At 40.1% G+C, this 17,634-nt stretch overlaps 1 pseudogene; it reads right to left on the bottom strand.

Moving 5' to 3' along the window:
- LOC129463751 (small ribosomal subunit protein mS31-like) overlaps nt 1–17,634 on the bottom strand; it is a 60,605-nt pseudogene that overhangs the window by 38,863 nt on the left and 4,108 nt on the right.

Raw genomic sequence — 17,634 nt, 5'->3', positions numbered from 1 at the left:
AAAACAAATATCCCAGGAAAATCAATGTGGAACAGGGGTGAACACGGTAATGTCCAATCTTATTACAAGGCTAGGTCATTAAAAAGAAAATACAACTTTCTCTTGGCTCACTTTCTCTTGAGACACCCGCTCCGGAACCCAGCGACCATGTAGTGAGAAAGCCCAGGCCACAAGGAAAGCCACATGTAGGTGTTTCTGCTAACGTCCTCAGCTAAGGTCTCAGCTGACAGCCAGCAAAAACTGCCAGACCTATGAGTGAGCAAACTTCAGATGATTCCAGCCTCAGACTTCTAAGCCTTCCAGCTGAGGCCCCAGACATCACAGAGCACAGACTGGCCTTCCCCACTGCGTTCTAGCCAAATTGCTAACCCACAGAATCTGTGAGCATAATGAATGAATGTTTCATGCCACTATGTTTGGGAGGTAGTGTAGCTATGGAAACCATATCAATGAAGGTTCAATAAATAATACAAAGAAAGAAAAGCAGGCTATGTGTGAAGTAATGATGACAGTGCCTTATGAAGCAAAGATCATGACTAACCTAATCCACCTTGGAGTCCTTGAAAAAGGGGGAGGGGAGGCAAAAATCATCAAAAGACACCTTTTTAAAACTCAAAACAGGCCGGGCGAGGTGGCTCACACCTGTAATCCCAGCACTTTGGGAGGCCGAGGCGGGCGGATCACAAGGTCAGGAAATGGAGACCATCCTGGCCAACACGGTGAAACCCTGTCTCTACTAAAAATACAAAAAAATTAGCCAGGCATGGTGGCGGGCCCCTGTAGTCCTAGCTACTCGGGAGGCTGAGGCAGAAGAATGGCGTGAACCTGGGAGGCGGGGCTTGTAGTGAACAGAGATCGCGCCCCTGCACTCCAGCCTGGCAGCCTGGGTGACCGAGGGAGACTCCGTCTCAAAAAAAAAAAAAAAAAAAAAAAAACCTCAAAACAAATGTACCTCATTCACCAGTCTTTTGATGTAGGATCAAAGCCTCTTCTTTGAACATAGGACCACTGATAGAGGTTCCAAGACATCTTTTATTTACATCACACCCATCCTCCAATATTTTCAATTTTGGTTTAAGTAGAAAAGTGGAGCAAGAATGTCAAAAAGCTTACAAAGCAATCTAAGTGTATGATCCTCCTGCATATGTATTTTTGCCTCACTCATGCCTAATTGGAAAGAAAAATTTTAAATGACCGTTACTGACTCTTTCCAAAGCATTCAACTCAATTTACCATTTATGTAATAGTTAATTCAATTATAATTATAATAAAGAGCATTAGGAGTCATAAACAGGTCTAGGAGCTTTAAAATACCATTCTTGATAAGTATTTATATGTGTTTGTATTATTTATTTCCATATATTCACATATAACCGTTTTGTTTCTAAAAGCAGGAGGAGGAAGTACCTATTATGGGTACTGATTATCTGAATTAGCCTACTCTACCACCCAATCATACTTTCTAGAGGTATTTTTTATATAATGTAGAAACCAAGAAGTTCCATTTAAATGTTAAATCACTCTGGGAAACAGAAGACTCTATTAAAATCTGTTTGTTCTGGTAAGAGAAGTCAGTGATGGCTATCCTAAAGCCACATAACTTACTACTATGAATTAATGACGTCATTGAAATACATCATTACATAGCACTAAAAAAAATACTGCCACTTAACCTAGCGCACAATGCCAAGATATCACTGATTGCACTTCGAACTAAATATAATACTGTTTTGACAAACACAAGTAATTATAATACTCTGAGGAAACCACCAAGAAAGCTGACAGCACTGATAGGTATTGGTCAAAGGAAGTCATATAAAGCAGTTGTAATCAACATGCTAAAACTTTATTCCAGAAATCTTTAAAATTGAAAATTTTAAATAAGCAAGACCTTTACAGACATGAAGCTACCTTCAAATCAAGATGTCAATGATATTGTTAATTAACAGCTTAAAGAGGGAACTAAGTGGCAGTTAATAACACTGATAAAGATATAAGAGTGTGAAATTTTCAGTGAGGTCACTTCTGTTTTCCTTTCTCTGGATTGTGTACAGATATCCTCTTGTTATTTAAATATAATACAATAACAGTATTTCTCAAGGAATTATGTTGTTGTTGTTGTTATTTGAGACAGAGTCTCGCTCTGTCCCCCAGGCTGGAGTGCAGTGGCACAATCTCAGCTCACTGCAACCTCCGCCTCCTGGGTTCAAGAGGTCCTCCTGCCTCAGCCTCCCAAGTAGCTGGGATTACAAGCATGCACCACCATGCCCAGCTAGTTTTTGTATTTTTAGTAGAGACGGGGTTTCACCATATTGGTCAGGCCGGTCTCAAACTCCTGACCTCAAGTGATCTGCCCGCCTCAGCCTCCCAAAGTGCCGGGATTACAGGTGTGAGCCACCACGTCCAGCCTTGAGTAATTATTAGAGTCCCTGTGTTTACGAGCTGATATTTATTCTTCATTAATTCAACATTTCCCAAGTATTCATATTAAAAATATTTTTTACCAAAAGAAAAAGCTTACTGGAGTTTCAAACAACATTCAAATTACAGTTAAATTTACCTCTTCTTTGGAGCACGTTATGTAGCTCTTTGAAGCCTGCCAAGTGTAGCTTGCAAACTTTTAAGGGGTCTTCTGTTGGGGAGCTTTGCTCTTTGTACATTTACTGTGCTTAATTAAATTTCATACCCTTAATAATGTTTAACAAGTCTTTTTTCATATTTTCCTTTACACTGTCTTGGCTCTCTGAAGTCTCCTTGGAAGTCTCATCAGTTTGAACAGACTGCTCATCTTTCTTGCTACAGATCACGCTCTTAGTGCCAAAATATCTTTAGATGTTATTTTTTGTCCTGGAAAGATGCATTAAAGAAAAAAATGAAAAACACAATGCAGGCTAATAAAGTAAAAAACTATGTATCTAAAATTTTTTTCAATTCAAGCCCTTTCCATTTGCTTTTTATAATTATTGTTAACAATCATAACAGCAGCAACTTACCATTTATTAGCATACACTACATGCCTCATCTTGTGCAATATACTGTATGTATGTTTCTCATACCCACATTAACTCCCTAAGGTCTCCATTTTGTAAATAAGGAAAATGAAAATAAGAGAAGTAACTTACTCGAAGTCATGTAGCTCATAGCTCACTAAGAACTAAGACACACTGTGTGCTACAAATAAGTAGAGGTGTGCTGAGATATTGATCGCCTGGTCCTTGGGGTGGCCAGGGGAGGTCTGGGGGTGCTGGTACTCCCAAGTCTGTTTCCTCCCTCCATTTACCCCAGGATTCAGTAGAAAAACACTGACATGGTTAATAAGTGACAATTTATTATTCTCAAACCCAAATCTGACTAACTGCAAGTCCTTGCTCTTAACATAGTATTCTCTTTTAAAAGTTATAATTAAACAATACAAAATAAATTTCTATCAATAAAAAATATTATTTCAGAAAAACTTTGAGTGGGTGTTTATTCTAATCTGGTCAACATTCTCATCAAGCTACATGCCACGTAACCCATAACCATTTGTAAGGTAAGCTAAAATGGAACAGAAACAGAACAGTCGATGGCTAGAAATGTCATTTTTGCTTTCTTCATTAGATACATTTATGAAAAAGAACAACACAAATGATTACATCTATATTAGACTCATGCAAGACTTCCTAATTCTAAGTAATCCAACTACCCAATTTTATTCTGTGGGGTTAAAAACCTCTTTTGGTATTTGATTATTGAAAAACTTTTAAAACTCTGAATGTGTTAGTTTCAGTAAGAGGGTATAATATATTTAAAAAATCATTCATTAAATATAGTGACTATCTACTCTGTGGTGGGCACTATACTAGGTACTTACAATATATTAGTAAGAATTTCATTGTCCCTGCCTTTATGAAGCTGATGTGGTACAGCACTGCTTCTCAAACTTTAATTATGCGTAGAATTTTTTTTTCTTTGAGGCAGGGTCTCACTCTGTCGAATAGGCTGGAGTGCAGTGGTGTGATCTCAGCTCACTGCAGCCTTGACCTCCCCAGGCTCAGGTGATCCTCCCACCTCAGCCTCCTGAGTAACTGGGACTAATTTTTTGTAGAGACAGGGTTTCACCATGTTGCCCAGGCTGGTCTCAAACTCCTAGGCTCAAGAGATCCGCCCACCTCCCAAAGTGCTGGGATTACAAGGCAAGAGCCACCATACCTGGCCCATAGAAATTATCTATGCCCCTTGCTAAAAACACAGATTATTTCCCACCAAAGAATTCTAATTCAGCAGTTTTGTCCAGGAGACACTTGAAAATTTGCATTTCTTTTTTTTTTTTTAATTATACTTTAGGGTTTTAGGGTACATGTGCACAATGTGCAGGTTTGTTACATATGTATCCATGTGCCATGTTGATTTCCTGCACCCATTAACTCGTCATTTAGCATTAGGTGTATCTCCTAATGCTGTCCCTCCCCCCTCCCCCCACCCCACAACAGTCCCCAGAGTGTGATGTTCCCCTTCCTGTGTCCATGAGTTCTCATTGTTCAATTCCCACCTATGAGTGAGAACATGCGATGTTTGGTTTTTTGTCCTTGCGATAGTTTACTGAGAATGATGTTTTCCAGTTTCATCCATGTCCCTACAAAGGACACGAACTCATCATTTTTTATGGCTGCATAGTATTCCATGGTGTATATGTGCCACATTTTCTTAATCCAGTCTATTGTTGTTGGACATTTGGGTTGGTTCCAACTCTTTGCTATTGTGAATAGTGCCGCAATAAACATACGTGTGCATGTGTCTTTATAGCAGCATGATTTACAGTCCTTTGGGTATATACCCAGTAATGGGATGGCTGGGTCAAATGGTATTTCTAGTTCGAGATCCCTGAGGAATCGCCACACTGACTTCCACAATGGTTGAACTAGTTTACAGTCCTTTCTAACGAACTCCCAGGCAATGCTAATGCTGCTGGTCAGAGGAACACATTACAGTAGCTATGTAGTTACTTAATCCTGACCGGGCGCGGTGGCTCACGCCTGTAATCCCAGCACTGTGGGAGGCCGAGGCGGGGAGATCACGAGGTCAGGAGCTCGATACCATCTTTGCTAACACGGTGAAACCCCGTCTCTACAAAAAGTACAAAAAATTAGCCAGGTGTGGTGATGCACGCCTGCAGTCTCAGCTACTCGGAAGGCTGAGGCAGGAGAATCGCTTAAACCCTGGAGGTGGAGGTTGCAGTGAGCCGAGATCGCACCACTGCACTCCAGACTAGGCAAAAGAGTGAGACTCTGTCTCAAAAAAAAAAAAAACAAAAAAAACCTGCGTTTCCTTTCAGTCTTTATTACTGATGTAGAATCAAAATAAGACATAGGTTTCATTTTTCAAAAATGGCCTTATGGCCAGGCACGGTGGCTCACGCCTGTAATCCCAACACTTCAGGAGGCAGAGTCGGGTGGATCACTTGGGGTCAGGAGCTTGAGACCAGCCTGGCCAACATGGTGAAACCCCGTCTCTACTAAAAAAATACAAAAAAAATTAGCCGGGCGTGCTGGCGGGTGCCTGTAATCCCAGCTGCTCAGGAGGCTGAGGCAGAAGAATCAATTGAACTTGGGAGGTGGGGGCTGCAGTGAGCCGAGATTGTGCCACTGCACTTCAGCCTGGGCGACAGAGTGAGACACTTATCGGAGTGAGACTCAAGAAAAAAAAAACACATAAGAATTTAGGCCGGTGCGCGGTGGCTCACGCCTGTAATCCCAGCACTTTGGGAAGCCAAGGTGAGAGGATCACTTGAGGCCAGGGGTTCGAGACCAGCCTGGCCAACATGGTGAAACCCCGACTCTATTAAAAATGCAAAAATTAGCCTGGCGTGGTGGTGAGTGCCTATAATCCCAGCTACTCGAGGGGCTGAGACAGGAGAATCGCTTGAACCAAGGAAGCGGAGGCTGCAGTGAGCTGAGATCTCACCATTGCACTACAGCCTGAGCAACAGAGTGAGACCTGGTCTCAAAAAAAAAGATACAAGTGCGCTTTTACCTGTCCCTCATGAAATGGGGAACCATGACCCCAGAAGAGACGTGGGGTTCCCAAACTTGGAAGGGCATGAGAATAAATCTGGTGGGAAATGTTGGCTAATAGCACACATGGGAACCACTAGCCTAAAATTCCATAAAGGCATTCCCAAGTTTACATCAATATTTTCCTGTCCTCTCAAAAAATAATCAAGGTGGGGAGGTGAGCTTTTGTGATGCTAAAACACAGCTTACATTGAGCAGATCTTCCTGAGATCCACTAACACTAATAGAAACTTTGTGACTGAATGCTCTACACAGTACACTTGGGGATGCTTACTTTACCTTATTTGTAAATAAACTTTTAAAAAAATTGAAGCGTAACTTCATCAAAAGACAAAATTACAGCAAATTTAGTTTAATTGGCTTTAATTTGTGATTCTAGAATAGGGCAACATCTCATTCGGTAAAATAAAATGAGTGTTCTAGTGAGTTGAGCAGAGGGGTTTGGCTTTATAGGCACAAAAGAGTTGAAGAAAATAGAAACAGGGAACAAAAATCAGATTGGTCATTTCGAAGTTACCTTCCTTATAGGGTTAAAACAGAGGGGATTTACTTATCGTTGTGTTGTCTCAGGTAAACTAGACCCCCTCTGATTGGTGCTGTGAATCTCCTGCTTTTGGAAAACTGCACCCCATTTCAAAGTTCAGTTTGATTACTTGGCATTTAGCACAAGCAACTATTCTTCTTTGGTTTGGTGTGCTGCGGGCTAGTACAGGAAGCTTGTCCAAGACTACGGCCTCCTATAAACTTTAACAACTTCAATACAGAAAAGTACATGAATTATAAATATGCTGATGAAAATTTATTTTTGTTATTTTTGAGATGGAGTCTTGCTCTGTCACCCAGGCTGGAGTGCAATGGTGCAATCTCAGCTCACTGGAACCTCCACCTCCCAGGTTCAAGCGATTCTCCTGCCCTAGCCTCCCAAATAGCTGGGAGGCATGTGCCACCACGCCTGGCTAATTTTTACATTTTTAGTAGAGACATGGTTTCACCATGTTGGCCAGGCTGGTCGGAAATCCTGACCTCAGGTGATCCTCCCAAAGTGCAAGGATTACAGGCATGAGCCACCGCACCTAACCAAAAATGTGTTTAAGGAATGATCACAGAGTTAATTCACCCATATAAACCTCCACGTGGATCGATACACATAATATTAGCAATAGGGCACACTTTTCTTGATATCACTTGATACCCAGTGGAAAATCCATTCTTGAGTATACTAAGCAGTCCATCTGGATCACATTTAATAGTTACTTCATCTTTTTTCAATTTCTTATAATATCCTTCTAATGGGTTTTTAAAAACCCTAAAAACTCCTAGTATATTTGAAGTCAGGTAGTGTGATGCCTCCAGCTTTGTTCTTTTGGTTTAGGATTGACTTGGCGATGCGGGCTCTTTTCTGGTTCCATATGATTTAAAGTAGTTTTTTCCAATTCTGTGAAGAAAGTCATTGGTAGCTTGATGGGGATGGCATTGAATCTATAAATTACCTTGGGCAGTATGGCCATTTTCACGATATCAATTCTTCCTACCCATGAGCATGGAATGTTCTTCCATTTGTTTGTATCCTCTTTTATTTCATTGAGCAGTGGTTTGTAGTTCTCCTTGAAGAGGTCCTTCACATCCCTTGTAAGTTGGATTCCTAAGTATTTGATTTTCTTTGAAGCAATTGTGAATGGGACTTCACTCATGATTTGACTCTCTGTTTGTCTGTTATTGGTGTATAAGAATGCTTGTGATTTTTGCACATTGATTTTGTATCCTGAGACTTTGCTGAAGTTGCCTATCAGCTTAAGGAGATTTTGGGCTGAGACGATGGGGTTTTCTAGATATACGATCATGTCATCTGCAAACAGGGACAATCGGACTTCCCCTTTTCCTGATTGAATACCCTTTATTCCCTTTTCCTGATTGAATACCCTTTATTTCCTTCTCCTGCCTGATTGCCCTGGCCAGAACTTCCAACACTATGTTGAATAGGAGTGGTGAGAGAGGGCATCCCTGTCTTGTGCCAGTTTTCAAAGGGAATGCTTCCAGTTATTGCCCATTCAGTATGATGTTGGCTGTGGGTCTGTCATAGATAGCTCTTATTATTTTGAGATACATCCCATCAATACCTAATTTATTGACAGTTTTTAACATGAAGGGTTGCTGAATTTTGTTAAAGGCCTTTTCTGCATCTATTGAGATAATCATATGGTTTTTGTAGTTTGTTCTGTTTATATGCTGGATTACGTTTATTGATTTGCGTATGTTGAACCAGCCTTGCATCCCAGGGATGAAGCCCACTTGATCACGGTGGATAAGCTTTTTGATGTGCTGCTGGATTCGGTTTGCCAGTATTTTATTGAGGATTTTTGCATTGATGTTCATCAGAGATATTGGTCTAAAATTCTCTTTTTTTGTTGTGTCTCTGCCAGGCTTTGGTATCAGGATGATGTTGGCCTCATAAAATGAGTTAGAGAGGATTCCCTTTTTTTCTATTGATTGGAATAATTTCAGAAGGAATGGTACCAGCTCCTCCTTGTACCTCTGGTAGAATTCGACTGTGAATCCATCTGGTCCTGGACTTTTTTTGGTTGGTAAGCTATTAATTATTGCCTCAATTTCAGAGCCTGTTACTGGTCTATTCAGAGATTCAACTTCTTCCTGGTTTAGTCTTGGGAGGGTGTATGTGTCGAGGAATTTATCCATTTCTTCTAGATTTTCTAGTTTATTTGCATAGAGGTGTTTATAGTATTCTCTGGTGGTAGTTTGTATTTCTGTGGGATCGGTGGTGATAGCCCCTTTATCATTTTTTATTGCATCTATTTGATGCTACCTGACTTCAAACCATACTACAAGGCTACAGTAACCAAAACAGCATGGTACTGGTACCAAAACAGAGATATAGACCAATGAAACAGAACGGAGCCCTCAGAAATAATGCCGCATATCTACAACCATCTGATCTTTGACAAACCTGACAAAGACAAGAAATGGGGAAAGGATTCCCTATTTAATAAATGGTGCTGGGAAAACTGGCTAGCTATAGGTAGAAAGCTGAAACTGGACCCCTTCCTTACTCCTTATACAAAAATTAATTCAAGATGGATTAAAGACTTAAATGTTAGACCTAAAACCATAAAAACTCTAGAAGAAAACTTAGGCAATACCATTCAGGACATAGGCATGGGCAAGGACTTCATATCTAAAACACCAAAAGCAATGGCAACAAAAGCCAAAATTGACAAATGGGATCTAATGAAACTAAAGAGCTTCCACACAGCAAAAGAAAATACCATCAGAGTGAACAGGCAACCTACTGAATGGGAGAAAATTTTTGCAATCTACTCATCTGACAAAGGGCTAATATCCAGAATCTACAAAGAACTCAAACAAATTTACAAGAAAAAAAAACAAACAACCCCATCAACAAGTGGGCAAAGGATATGAACAGACACTTCTCGAAAGAAGACATTTATGCAGCCAAAAGACACATGAAAAAATGCTCATCATCACTGGCCATCAGAGAAATGCAAATCAAAACCACAATGAGATAGCATCTCACACCAGATAGAATGGCGATAATTAAAAAGTCAGGAAACAACAGGTGCTGGAGAGGATGTGGAGAAATTGGAACACTTTTACACTGTAGGTGGGACTGTAAACTAGTTCAACCATTGTGGAAGTCAGTATGGCAATTCCTCAGGGATCTAGAACTAGAAATACATTTGACCCAGCCATCCCATTACTGGGTATATACCCAAAGGATTATAAATCACACTGCTATAAAGACACATGCACACGTATGTTTATTGCGGCACTATTCACAATAGCAAAGACTTGGAACCAACTGAAATGTCCAACAATGATACACTGGATTAAGAAAATGTGGCACATATACACTATGGAATACCATGCAGCCACAAAAATGGGTGAGTTCATGTCCTTTGTAGGGACATGGATGAAGCTGGAAACCATCATTCTCAGCAAACTATCGCAAGGACAAAAAACCAAACACCACATGTTCTCACTCATAGGTGGGAATTGAACAATGAGAACTCATGGACACAGGAAGGGGAACATCGCACACTGGGGCCTGTTGTGGGGTTGGGGGAGGGGGGAGGGATAGCATTAGGAAATATACCTAATGTTGAATGAGGAGTTAATGGGTGCAGCACACCAACATGGCACATGTATACATATGTAACAAACCTGCATGTTTTGCACATGTACCCTAAAACTTAAAGTATAATAAAAAAACAGAAAAAATAAAAATAAAAACCCTAAAAACTCTTGACAAAGGAGATGGAAACTTCCTTCTCAATTTCGCGCTTTCTCTATGGGAAGATCTTGTCCCAGTTACCCTGTTCTTAATCTACTCTAAGGTAGTGCAGACACAGTAAATTACCCCCTGCTGCATGAGGGCAGATAGGCTGTGACTATGTGAAAGTGCCCGACCGAGGGTCACAAGCAGGAATTGAAATTTAGCCTTCTCTACCATTTGGTTGCTTCAACTATCACTTTCTTATAAAAGAGGCTTCGTTTGACTACTGTGGTTAATGTAGTCTCATCCAGTTGCACTCTGGCAGGGATTGCTGTTGTCCACCTATAGCCATTCTCTTCTTTGGGAATTTTAGCTGAACACATGGCCACAGAGATAGAGACTATATTGCCCAGCTTCCCTTGCAGATAGATGTGTCATGGACTAGAAGTTCTAATCAATAGAATGTGAACAGAAGTGATGTGCCCTTAAAAAAATGGGCACATATTTCCCACAACCTTTTTCTCCTTTCTCCTAGTTGGAATACAGGCAAGATGATAGGAATTGAAGCAACTAGACAACAGAAAAATGAAAGGTTGTAGAGATGTGGGTGACAAAGGCATTCTACATGTGTATTTCACCACCTCCTTCAGACAGTTAAGGAGAAAAGAGGAGGAACCCACTTCCATCTTGTTTAAATGTATTTTCCAGTCTCTTTGTTACAAGTAGCCTAGGCTGTACCTTAACTAAGGTACCCTCGATGTCAAAACATTGTTTCATTTTCTACAGAGTACTTATCAATGATCCAAAATTATCTCATATATTTATGTGCTAAAATGCTTGTCTATCTTGCCGTGACAGAATATGTGCTTCACGAAGGCATGGACTTAGTCTTATCAGCTGCTGCAAGCTTAGTTCTTAGAACTATACCTGGAATTAAAAATAGGTGCTCAAAAAATATTTGGTGAATAAATTAACTGTTTCCAAGTAAAAAGGAAGAGACAGGTGCAGAGGGATCTTAAATAATTTGCCCAACTTCATACAGCTAATAAGTGACAAAGCCACATTCTAACTCAGGACCATCTGATATTCTTGTTCATTCTGGAATAGCTGAGGGTCTCTTACTTTAGTCATGTGTAAAAGTCACACGGGGGTGTTTGTTAACACACATTACTGAGTAGTAGCTTAGACACACTGACTCAGAAGATCTCAATCTGAGAATCCAACAAGGACCCCAGGTGATTCTGCAGGTGTTCCTCTGACAGAGCTTTGAGAAACATTGCCATGGCCCTATGGCTTATTTAGCTTATTCAAAACTCTGTAGGCCCTTAGAATACACATAAAGAAGTTGATATAATTGGTACAGTACTAAAGGTAAAAATCTGAAACAATATGGATGGATCTCAAAGGCATTATGCTAAGTGAAAGAAGCCAGACACAAGATGACCAATCCTGTATGATTCCATTTACATGACATTGCGAAGACAAAGCTATAGGGACACAAATCTGATCCCTGGTTACCAGGAAAAAGAGACGGAAGGAAGGAATTGATGACAGAGGGGCAGGAGGACTCTTTTGGGGGTTATTGAAACACTATTAAGAGATTGCTAAGACTCTGGTGGGCTTATACGACCTTTCACATTTGTCAAATCTCATAAATCTGTACACCTATAGAGTGTGAATTTTACTACATATAAATTATACCTCAATAAACGTGACTTCTAGGCGGAGCATGGTGGCTTATGCCTGTAATCCCAGTACTTTGGGAGGCCAAGGCAGGAAGATCGCTTGAGCCCAGGAGTTTGAGACCAGCCTGGGCAATGTAGGGAGACCCTGTCTCTACAAAAAAAAAAAACATCAAAAAATTAGCCAGGTATGGTGCACCTATGGTCCCAGCTACTTGGGAGGCTGAGGTGGGAGGATTGCTTGAGCCCAGAAGGTGGAGGCTACAGTGAGCAGTGATTGAGCCACTGCACTCCAACCTGTCTCTAAATAAATAAGTAAATTTAGAGAAACCCTGTCTCTAAATAAATAAATAAGACTTTAATAAAAAAGAATTAATAGGATAGTTCTAGTTAGCCATAAATTAAACCATAAAGAGAATTTCAATAAATTCCCCCACAAATTTCAAAAGTCTGTGCTTTGAAAAACTAATATAACTTGTGTAATTATTTTTCCAGAGCAGTCATTTATGAGAGTGATAAAAATAAAGCCGGAAAGTAGAAGATGTTTTTCCTCTTCTAACTTTCTATTATGGTATTTGATTCGCCAGTCATTTTCTTCCCAGGGCCCCCTGGAAATGCACTTTTTAGAAACAAGTCACGTTTGGCAAGAAATAGAAAATCAACTGAAATTGCTCCTGATATAGATCGGTGACTTTGTCCTAGGTATCTCATAAAATTCTATACTAATTAACTCAAAAAGCCTTACAAGAAAATGAAGAAACAAAATCATCCTATATTCCAGTTATCCATTGCTGCAAAACAAACCATCCTAACACTTAGTATCTTAAAACAATAGTTTATTATCTGTCCTGATTCTGTGGTGGACGGGGCTCAGCTAGGTGGTCCCTACTTTGATCTCTCTTGTGGTTGCCATCAGATAAGACTGAATGTCCAGGATGGTTTCTTCACCCACACATCTGATGCCTCAGCTGGAATAGCTGGAAGAACAGGGGCTGACTGGGCCTCTCTCTACACCTTTGCCCTATGACCTTTGTACCTGGCTAGGTTGGGCTTCCTCAAAACATGGCATCTCAGCATATTTGGACTTCTTACAGAGCAGCTGACTTGCCTTAAAGTGAGCATTCACACCAGGTTAAAGCTGCACAGAATGGAAAGTCACATAGCATCACTTTCATCATATTCTACTGGTGCAGAATGAGTCACAGGGCCAGTCCAGATTCAAAGGGAAGGAACTACATTCCCTTTCTGGTACCAGTAGCAGTGGCATTTCAGAGACTTGCTACCACATCCTAGGAAACTTTTAATTAATTCCATTCATCAGTGTATTCTTTTTTAAAAATTTATTTTTAAATTTTTTTGTGGGTACATAGTAGTTGTATATATTTATGGAGTACATGACATGTTTCGATATAGGCATGCAATGCATATTAATCACATCATGGAGAATGGAGTACTCAAGAATTTATCCTTTGAATTACAAACAATCCAGTTACATTCTTTAAGGTATTTAAAAATATACAATTAAGTTATTGACTATAGTCACTCTATTGTGCTGTTAAATAGTAGGTCTTATTCATTCTTTCTATTTTTTTACCCACTAACCATCCCCACCTCCCTCCACCAACTCCCCACCACCCTTCTCACCCTTGTAACCATTCTTCTACTCTCTATGACCATGAGTTCAATTGTTTTGAGTTTTAGATCCCACCAATAAGTTAGAACATGAGATGTCTGTCTTTCTGTTCTGAGCTTATTTCATTTAGCATAATGACCTCCAGTTCCATCTATATTGTTGCACAGACTGGAACTCATTCTTTTTTATGGCTGAATAGTACTCCATTGTGTATATATACCACATTTTATTTATCCATTCATTTGTTGATGGGCACTTAGGTTGTTTCCAAATCTTAGTTATAGTAAACAGTGCTGCAACAAACACAGGAATGTGGATATCTCTTCTATAGTCTGATTTCCTGTCTTTTGGGTATATACCCAGCAGTGGGATTGTTGGATGATAAAGTAGCTCAATTTTTAGTTTTTTGAGGAACCTCCAAACTGTTCTCCATAGTGGCTGTATTAATTTACATTCCCACCAACAGTGTACAAGGGTTTCCTTTTCTCCACCTCCTCACCAGCATCTGTTATTACCTGTCTTCTGGATATAAGCCATTTTAACTGGGGTGAAATGATATCTCATTGTAGTTTTGATTTGCATGTATCTGATGATCTATGATGTTGAGCACCTCTTCATAGGTCTGTTTGCCACTTGTTTTCTTTTGAGAAATGCCTATTCAAATCTTTTTGTCATTTTTTGATCAGATTATTAGATTTTTTTGCTATAGAGTTGTTTGAGCTCCTTATATATTCTGGTTATTAATCCCTTGTCAGATGGGTAGTTTGCAGATACTTTCTCACATTCTGTGGGTTGTCTTTTCACTTTGTTGATTGTATCCTTGGCTGTGCAGAAGCTTATTAACTTGATGTGATCCCATTTGTCCATTTTTACTTTGGTTGCCTGTGCTTGTGGAATATTGCTCAAGAAATTTTTGCCCAGACCAATGTCTTAGAGATTTTTCTCAATGTTTTCTTGTAGCAGTTTCATAGTTTGAGTTCTTAAGTCTTTCATCCATTTTGATTTGATTTTTGTATATGGGGAGAGAGAGTGGTCTAGTTTTATTCTTTTGCTGATGGATATCCAGTTTTCCCAGCACCATTTATTGAAGAGACTGTCTTTTCCCCAATGTATGTCTGGGCACCTTCATTGAAAGTGAGTTCACTGTGGTGTGTGAATTTGTTTCTGGGTTCTCTATTCTTTTTTTTTTTTTTTTTTTTTGAGACGGAGTCTCGCTCTGTCACCCAGGCTGGAGTGCAGTGGCGCAATCTCGGCTCACTGCAAGCTCCGCCTCTGGGGTTCACGCCATTCTCCTGCCTCAGCCTCTCCGAGTAGCTGGGACTACAGGCGCCCGCCACCACGCCCGGCTAATTTTTTGTATTTTTAGTAGAGACGGGGTTTCATCGTGGCCTCGATCTCCTGACCTCGTGATCCGCCCGCCTCGGCCTCCCAAAGTGCTGGGATTACAAGCGTGAGCCACCGCGCCCGGCCCTGGGTTCTCTATTCTGTTTCATTGGTCTATGTGTCTGTTTTTATGCGAGTACCATGCTGTTTTGGCTACTATAGCTCTCTAGTATAATTTGATTATACTAGAGATTGGAGGAATCACATTATAGTATTATAATTTGTTCCAATTTTGTTCTTTTTGCTTAGGATCGCTTTGGCTACTCTGGGTCTTTTGTGGTTCCATGTAAATTGTAGGATTTTTTTTTTCTATTTCTGTGAAGAATGTCATTGGTATTTTGATAGGGATTGCATTGAATCTGTAGATTGCTTTGGATAGAATGGACATTTTAACAATATCAATTCTTCCAATCCATGAACATGGAATGTCTTTCCATTTTTTGGTGTCCTCTTCAATTTCCTTCATCGATCTTTTATGACTTTCATTATAGAGACCTTTCACATATTTGGTTAATTCCTGGGTATTTAATTTTATGTGTGGCTATTGTAAACGGGATTACTTTTTAAATTTCTTTTTCACGTTGTTCACTATTGACATATATAAACGCTACTGATTTTTTGTATGTTAATTTTGAATCCTGCAACTTTACTGAATTTGTTTATCAGTTCTATTACTTTTCTTGTGGATTCTTTAGGTTTTTCCTCATCAGTCAATTCTGATGGCTTCTTTTTTTGGTTTAATTTCCAACCATCTTGATGATCTTTTAACAACTTCGTATTTTGCTTCATATACAGTTTTGTAAAGAACTGCCAAACACATTTAATTTGATCATAATAACAATCAAGGTAGGCAGGGCAAGAATTTTTTTTTTTTTTTTGAGACAGAGTCTCACTCTGTCGCCCAGGCTGGAATGCAGTGGTGCCATCTCGGCTCACTGCAAGCTCCACCTCCAAGGTTCAAGCGATTCTTATGCCTCAGCCTCCCAAGTAGCTGGGATTACAGGCATGTGCCACCACACTCGGCTACTTTCTGTTTTGTTTTGTTTGTTTGTTTTGTTTGTTTTTTGGAGACGGAGTCTTGCTCTGGAGTGCAGTGGCGCGATCTCTGCTCGCTGCAAGCTCTGCCTCCCGGGTTCACGCCATTCTCCTGCCTCAGCCTCTCGAGTATCTGGGACTACAGGTGCCCGCCACCACACCTGGCTAATTTTTTGTGTTTTTGTAGTAGAAACTGGTTTCACCATGTTGGTTAGGCTGGTCTCGAACTCCTGACCTCAAGTGATCTGCCCACCTCAGCCTCCCAAAGTGCTGGGTTTACAGGCATGAGCCACTGCGTCCAGCCTCCTTAACTCTTTAATACATGGAGACAGTTCTCAGGTAAAGAGGCAAGGCAGGGGGCTGCTACAATTTGTGGACTAAGCAATTTGAAGGGTGCCACGTGTCATAATAGACTGCTCACAAAATATTCATCACTAGAAAAAGAAAATTCTAATATATGTTCTTAAATGACTTGAAATTTTCTCCCAAGAAACAAAAAGCAAGAGAATAAAATAATCACACTAAGCCTCCAGTGCTCAGGTGTTGAGTAGACACAGCAGAACATTGCCGTGCTGCAGGAGAGGTGCAACCAGGCAGCCAGGCTCTGCCTTTCTCTGTGGGACTTTGAGCAAGTTTTCGCACCCTCTCTGTGTCTCAGTTGCCGTATCAGTGGAAAAGGGAATAATGTCAGCACCTACCTTGCAGGGTTGCTCTGAGGATTAAATGGGTTAAAATATGGAATAGTGCTTATAGCAGTGTCTAGCACAGAGTATGCACTATATAAGTGTTTGCAGCTGTTATAGTCAAAATGGAAAGGTGGAATGGAAATATCCTTTGAAAGTCTATATAGGCCAGGTGCAGTGGCTCACACCTGTAATCCCAGCACTTTGGGAGGCCAAGGTGGGTGGATCACCTGAGGTCAGGAGTTCAAGACCAGCCTTACCAACATGGTGAAACCCTGTCTCTACTAAAAATACAAAAACTAACCGGGCATGGTGGTGCATACTTGTAGTCCCGGCTACTCAGAAGGCGGAGGCAGGAGAATTGCTTGAACCCCAGAGGCAGAGGTTGCAGTGAGCAGAAATCACACCTCTGCACTCCAGCCTGGGTGACAGAGTGAGACTCCATCTCAAAAAATAAAAATAAAAAAATAAAAAAATTTTTTAAAAAGTCTATTTAAAATCAAGGAAGTTATACAAAAAACCAATTTTGGGTGAGGTTGTTATCTAGAGGGTTAGTAAACACTGGTCTTTATAAGAATATCTTCTGATTTCTAATGTAGCCACTCCTAGAGAACACAATTTTTTTTAGCAATTACTACTTATGGATGTAAGAGTGAACGTTCATTAGTCGACCTTATCAAACAGTCCAGAATGTTGTTAAGAATGTTAATATATTGCTACATGCAAGGGCTGAAGAAAATGAAATAATGTTAAGAAGTAAGAATATTGTTTCCAGCTATTAATAATTCATGGTGCTGCAGAATCTTGAATCTATCATTAAAAGGCATAAGTCTTTTAATCTATCATTAAAAGGCATAAGTTGGATATATATATATCCAACTGGTCTATCTTATAAACCAGATCAAACTACAGTATC

The sequence above is a fragment of the Symphalangus syndactylus genome, chromosome 15 (genome assembly GCF_028878055.3).
Source record: "Symphalangus syndactylus isolate Jambi chromosome 15, NHGRI_mSymSyn1-v2.1_pri, whole genome shotgun sequence".
Taxonomy (NCBI): Eukaryota; Metazoa; Chordata; class Mammalia; order Primates; family Hylobatidae; genus Symphalangus; species Symphalangus syndactylus.
The sequence above is the reverse complement of the archived record's forward strand: the minus strand, read 5'-3'. Positions and strand labels throughout refer to the sequence as shown.